Below are 7457 nucleotides of genomic sequence, written 5' to 3'. Positions count from 1 at the left end.
CGGAGGAGCGGGGTTGTGATAAAGTTAAGCCTGTTTCAGTGCAACAAAGAAACGGAGGATGAGCTTGAAGTGTCTTGTTTATAGCAGGGCTCCTGAGTGTATCACGCGGCCTGGAGGGGTCCGGATACTTTGAAACCAAGATGCAGGATACATGGAGGAGTAAACTTGGTTTCAAAGCATCTGGACTCCTCTCAATTTACTCCTAAGTGTATCATCATGTGTCTTGGAGGAGTCACGACCAAGATGCATGATACATTTAGGAGTAAATTGAGAGGAGTCCAGATGCTTTGAAACCAAGTTTACTCCTAAGTGTATCATGCATCTTGACTCCTCTGCCTAAATTCATAATCTTGGCTTCAAAACATCTTGACTCCTCTAAATTTACTCCTAAGTGTATAAATGCATCTTGGTTTCAAAGCATCTTAACTCCTCTAAGTTTATGCCTAACTTCATAATCTTGGCTTCAAAGCATCTTGACTCCTAAGTGTACAATGCAGTTTGGCGTCAAAGCATCTTGACTCCTCTAAGTTTACTCCTAAGTGTATAATGCATCTTGGTTTCAAACCATCTTGACTCCTCTAAGTTTACTCCTAAATTCATAATTTTGGCTTCAAAGCATCTTGATTCCTCTAAATTTATTCCTAAGTGTATAATGCATCTTGGAGGAGTCAAGATGCTTTGAAGCCAAGATGCATTTATACACTTAGGAGTAAACTTAGAGGAGTCAAAATGCTTTGAAACCAACTTTTCTCCTAAGTGTGCAATGCATCTTGGCTTCAAAGCATCTTGACTCCTAAGTGCACAATGCATCTTGGTTTCAAAGCACATAGATTCCTCTAAGTTTACTCCTAAGTGCACAATGCATCTTGGTTTCAAAGCACCAGCAGATTCTCCCTGTGCCTGAAGAAGGGTGTTTGTGCCTGAAAAGCTTGCAAAGAACTATTTTTCCAACAATGTACTTGGTCTAATAAAAGATGTCACATTTACTCACAGATCCTTGTCAGCCTGTTGGCTTCTATTCGACCCAGCAGAACACAAAACCCCAGCAAAGTCTCCCTATGTCCCGAAGAAGGGCGTTTGTGCCCCAAAAGCTTTCAAAGAGCCATTTTTCCAACAATTTAGTTGGTCTAATATCACATTTACCCCAAAGGTCCTTGTCTAATATCACATTTACCCGCAAGATATCACTTTTGCCCAAAGGTCCTTGTCCAGCATTCAAAGACGGACACGTGACAGCAGGATCTGCAGATTTCGCTGTTTGTCGGATGCCGCATTGGCCCATGGTCATCCCAGAGGCAATGTGGGACCCTCTCCCTGCCTCCTAGAAGTGGCTGCAAGAGGCAGGAGAGCACTGTAATGAAGGGAGAGACCTTCCCCCGCCACACACACACATTTCCCCTGCCCCATAGGTGCTGAAGAGGCGGGTGCAGGTGGTGAGGGGCATCATCAGGGAGGCTTGAGGGGGGCAGGAGGAGGTTTGCAAGGGACTGAATGTCCAGGAGAGAGTCAGTAGGGGCTCATTAGTGACTCTCAGTACAAGTCCCAACATGTAACTACTAGGCAGTCAGTTTAAAACCAACACAAGGGAGTTCCTTTCCCCCCAGAATGGAGCTCGTGGCCCCCAGATGTGGTGGAAGCGCTCACTCTTTTTCTTTCCTATTGCCATCAGGTATCAACTTCCAAATCCATGAGTCACTGGAAGTGTAAACACCTGCTATAAGTGTAACACAATAAACTCTGTGCAGTTTGCAGCACCCTTGTGCCCCAAACAGCCCCGTTACCATCTACACATGCATTGCAGCACACTACATAACACCACCATAGGATAGTACTTGTGTTGGGCAGTGCTATCCTAGGGTGGCGTTCATTATTTTACTGCGGCCTAGTAAGGCCACATGTGTGGACGTTGATGCTTTACTGCAGAGCTACTTAGTCAGCAGTAAACATCTCATGTAGACGTACCCGCTGTCAGGTATTGTCACTCAACGTGCATCTGCCCCGTCTGGGCATGCACAGAGATTACAGCTTTCAATGAAGCGCTGCACTGTTTGCTGGACACCGCATTTGCACGGGGGCTGTCCAAAGTCTTCTTCCTGTACCGTGTTGTTTTGAAGTGCATATCTCAGTTTGTTCAGCTTGACCCCTGACGATGTCAAGGCCATGCCGAATGGGGGACTCACTCGACGTTGGTATAAAATGCCATAGGAATAGGTCTGACCTTTCCCAGTGGTTGGTCCACTCGGTTGCTGCCCATAGGTTTGGTTCAACATCCCCAATCTCTTTCAGGAGCTTGTGGTTTGCAACTTTTTAGCCTTTTCAGCCTCTAATCAGGTCTTTAGTGAACAGTTGATGGAACAAGTGATTTTCATCATTTCTTGCCTCTTTTGCCAGTAGTGATGTTAGGGTCTGTCTTCTTATATCACTTGTGCCCACAGAACAACAGTTATCCCCTCCTGTTATCAGAGGTGGCTGTTGGGTAGGCATCAGCTGTGTTTGTGGGACAAATAAAAGATAAAACAGGGCAGGAGTGAGGTTACAAGGATGGGAGTGAAAGTCAGAGGTTTAGAACAAGAGCTCCAAGGGGCACAGGCCTATTTGTCACCTTTAGTCTCCAAGGGGCACAGGCTACTGGGCAACATGGACCTATGGTCTGACCCAGCAAATCGCAATTTTTATGTTCTTACATCATCACATATAACACAACACATATTTTTCTCCAGTTAAAAAGAAACTAGAAACTTTACTCATATGTCAGGGGTCTGGGGCTGGATAATTCAGTTTAAGATGGGAGCAAAAATAAATAAAAAATTATATAACTTGATTGGAGTTGAAAACAATATGTGGAATAGGAGCTTCTTTACCAGGGGCAGCGATGGCAGTACAAAGGCCAGCTAACAAAGGACTGGGGCAACATCAAGACTATTAAAAAGAAAAGAGGATTGTTAATACCTATGAAATGAAGAGTTGAGAAGGGATCAGGTAGATTGTAATGAGCCATGAAGTCAAATGACTCCCATAGCGCTGCCTGACTAGAAAACCTCTTGCCACTGCCAGGCAGTTGGTTTTAAAATTTGGGGGGAGCAGGGCTCCAGGGGAGATGCAAGTGCACCCCCCTGAATCCACCCCTGCCATGGGGGACCCCCATGCTGGAGCTTTGCCAGGCATCTAGTGACAAAGGCAGGGAGACAGGCAGCAAATCCTATTGGAAAATGTGAATGAATTAATTCCAAGGCTCTACGTATCTAGTGGGAAACAAGGATGACAAGGGAAATGAACACTGAAGCGTTATAGCGTTACAAGCACAGAGGAAAGCTCAATGCTTTGCCTTTTAGCCTGTGTTAAATTAGTGTTGCATCGGGAACGTGAGCTAGCTACACGCACATGTGCACACACGCACAGAGAGGGTGTTCAAAGTGACCTGCAAGATTATCTCAGTATATCCACACTGTGCAGGGAGCAGACTGGCAAAAAGGCACCAGGTGGGTATTATAAAAACTGACACCTGTTCTCCTAGCTAACAATTAGCCGAAGTATTTTAAAGAGGGTGCCGCTTCCTTCTGTTCAGTTGAATGATTGATGTTTGCTTTTGGAGGTGAAACTTTTTGAGTGTAACCTTGGGCCTGACTTTAATTTATCAGGTGCATACTGAATCGTGCCGATGCCTGTCTGAGGCAGGGAGACAAGTTAAACCTCTCTCTCTCTTTTTTTTCCCCCCCGCTTCTGAAGGAAAAATCTTCAGCTTTTATTTCAGACCTCCATTGACAGCCACTTGGGAAATACATCTCTTCCCCAAGTGGCCTATGTTTTGCTGGTGTGAAGCCAAGTGAAGAGGAGCAGTTACTGCCAGGCCAGGCCTCCTCGGGGAGGAACGCAATGAACAATCATCTCCGCTTCTGTTTGGTTGCAGCCAGTCCTCGGCTCCTTCAGTTTAATGAAAGGGACACAAGAAATAGGACTGAGCCCAGCTTGTGTAGCATGTGAAGTTAAAGCAGTAATGGCTCTTGCAGACAGCAGGCTGTCGGTGCAATTCGTTGGGATTTGCAGAGTGCAGAAGGACCCATCTCAAGCTCCAGGTGTTTCTGCCATCAGTTCAAAATGTCCCAAGTAACACAAAAGCCCAGCATCTTTGGATCACCCCCAGCTCTCCCCACCCAGGCAGAAAAACCGGCCCAGCTCGAGCCATGCTCTCCTATAAAACCAGGCAGGGGTTGCAGCAGGGCTGCACTTTAAACTGGGACTGAAGAGGCCTTCCTTGCAGAGACGACCCTGCTGGCATTTATCCTGAGGGATTCAGCTGTAAAAAGATCTCAAGGTCTCCTAGGCAGGCAGCTCTCCAGCTAGTTAGGGCTTTATAATGCTATAGCAATGCCTCACACTTGCCCTGGAAGCCAACATGTGGCTGGGTCAGAGCAAAGGCTCTCCTTAACCACTGGTATTCAGCACCAGCTGATCCCGATAAATGGTTGACACTAGGCATGTCTATATGTGCACATTTAATGTGCAGTAGCTCAATGTAAAGTGCATTAAGAGCACATGTCTACACACCTTAAAAATGGTGATGTAAGGCTATCCAAGCCTACATTTGATACCTGCATGAAGCAGGTATCAAATGTATATGTGAATAACTAAATTAGCGAACATGAGCATTAATGCAGTGTGTGCCCATTGACTCAGAACAAATTTTAGTCCCAAGTCAGTCCGCACACCCCATGTTAATGCACATTAGTGCACCTACATGTTTGCTAGTGCAATTTAGCTATTTGCACACACATCTGATACTGCTTTGTGCGTGCATGTGTAGGCATGCTCCTGAATTGCCTTAATGCACATTACGTTTAGGCGTGCACAGAAGCTTGTGTAGACACACCCACTGACTGCCTCTTTGGCTTGGCCACAGAGCCCATTTGGCTGTGTGGATGCATAGAAAGGGCTGCAAAGTCTGGGCATGACACCAGGTGGCACTCCAAAGGCTTTTTGTCACCACCCGTGGGCCAAGGGACCGGGTCTCAGCTGCCTGGCTGTAAACCGTGATGGGGAGTGCACTGTGGTGCTAGGCAGCACGCTAAGGTTTTGTGGCAATGGGCCTGCATGCCCCCCCCGATCATTACTGCTTTAGTCCTCTCCGCCACATCTTGTGGGCTCAGTTTCCTTCTGTTGTGAACTGCCTGCAGTTTCCTGCTTGCAAGACCACAAGAAACCTCTGTGTGTAGCACGCTGCAGTTCAGTCCTCCAATCTGTATTCTCAATGTATAAGGACAAACTAGCCCATTTAGCATAAGAAAGTCAACTACAGTAAACATAAATCCCAGCAGACCAGCCCGTATCCTTCCCTGCAGCTGATATCTGTCTAAAGCAAATAGAGAATAAATAAATTAGAAAAAGGTGGCTGGAGGGAACCCAGTTATAAAGGCACTTGGAGATCATTTTGATAGTAAATTTAGTAGATTAAGGGATTGAAGTTGGAAAGAGAGAGCTAACGACATGGTCTCACTTTGGACTTTCCGTGAACTTTCACAGGAAACTAAAAGCATGGGGCTGTTTGAAAGCATGACACTGGCTACTCAAAATATTGTGCAGATGGAGAAAGGCCATGCTTGGCCTGCTTGTCTAGTGTCCAGTCTCTAACAGGTATAGGAAAATAATAGCAATACAGTGAAATCTTGAAATGACCTTGTAATAATAAGTTGTACTTAAAATGCTGTCCCCACCCCAAGTTGCATCTTGTCTCTGCTAACTCTCCTGTCTATCATTATCCCTGATGGAGCTAAACTGGTTGCAGTATCTACAGGACCTAGTGTGGACAAGAGATTAGGGATCTTAAACTGGTATAATGTAAGCTGTCTCCTGGCCCTCATTAGTCAGGGTGCACCAATATAAGCTCAACCAGGCAGACCAACTCCACAGGTGATATACAAGGGGTGCAAGTTTTGGGGTGCATGAGTAAGTCTATAGATAGGAAGCTGTGAGCATTGTGCACTGGCATAACATACATACCAACACAGAAGCAGCATTGCCAGCTCTTGTGATATCATTGTGACTCTCAAAGCCCCACTTCATGGGTACAGCATCTCATCTTCCATTGAAGAGCAAATCTCTTGCTCCAAGGTTTGTAGAGAAGGCTGAAAAAAAATCAGGGGTGCACCAGTGATGCCCAAATCAGTGATGCAAAGATCTCGACCTTTATTATTTTTTCCATTTCTCATGACTTTTAAGCCAGTCCCAACATTTTCAGGGAGAACAGGGCGGGGGCTGACTCCTGCTTTTAAGGGGTGCCAGTACTGTTTTATATTAGGCCATGTTTGGTTTTACTGGCCCCACCTTCAGTCACCTCCTGATTTTGATTCACAGCATGGTTAAGCTAACTCCTTTCTTTATGGTTGGACTGGCCCTCTTATGCACAGTATTGTCATCTGGCTAGCTTTACATAGAATCATAGAAAACGAGGGTTGGAAGAGACCCAAGGAGGTCTCATCTAGTCCAACCCCCTGCTCAAAGCAGGACCAGCCCCACCTACATCATCCCAGCCAAGGCTTTGTCAAGCTGGGTCTTAAAAACCTCCAAGGATGGAGAGTCCACCATCCCTTTGGGTAACTTGTTCCAGTTCTTTACGACCCTCCTAGTAAGAAAATTCTTGCTAATATTTAACCTCAACGTCCCTTGCTGCAACATGAGCCCATTGCTCCTTGTCCTGTCATCTGCACCCACTAAGGACAGCCCAGCTCCATCCTCTTTGCACCCACCCTGCAGGGAGTTGAAGGCTGCTATTCAATCCCCCTCAGTCTTCTCTTCTCTAGACTAAATAAGCCCAGTTCCCTCAGCCTCATAAGTCTCCCCACCCCTGAACCATTTTCATTGCCCTCCACTGGACTGTCTCCAATTTGTGGACAGGGCACTCCAGTGTGGCCTCCCCAGTGCTGAAGAATCACTTCCCTCAATCTGTTGGCAAAGCTCTTACTAATGCAGCCTAGGATGCTGCTGGCCTTCTTGGCAACAAGGGCACACTGCTGGCTCATTGCCCACTCATTCAGCTTATTGTCCCCTGTGACCCCCCCAGGCCCTTTTCTGCAGAGCTGCTGCCCAGCCAGTCAGCCCCCAGCCTGTCCCAGTGCATGGGATTGCTTCGTCCTAAGTGCAGGGCTTTCTTCCAACCTTTCCCTCTGCACATCAATCTTGAAGAAGGCCCCCGAGTCTAAACAGACTCACTTTTATTGACTCTTCATGGAGTTCATTCACAATTACTTGAGCCTGGAAGATGCTGGTGCTCTTGTAAGCGTTTTTTGCAAGCAGTAGGAACAGAAACAGTTGGGTGGAGACCTATTAGAGGGAGACCAGACACCCAACAGCGTGCCCACCAGAGTGTAAATGATCTGTGCTCTATTATGGTAGCTGCTCTTATGGTGAATAACTAACCAAATAGATCAAGGAAAAGCTCTTCACCCCCCAAATGCCTGTTTGTC

This window comes from Alligator sinensis, unplaced genomic scaffold, assembly GCF_000455745.1.
Source record: "Alligator sinensis unplaced genomic scaffold, ASM45574v1 scaffold937_1, whole genome shotgun sequence".
NCBI lineage: Eukaryota > Metazoa > Chordata > Crocodylia > Alligatoridae > Alligator > Alligator sinensis.
This window is presented reverse-complemented; position numbering follows the sequence as displayed.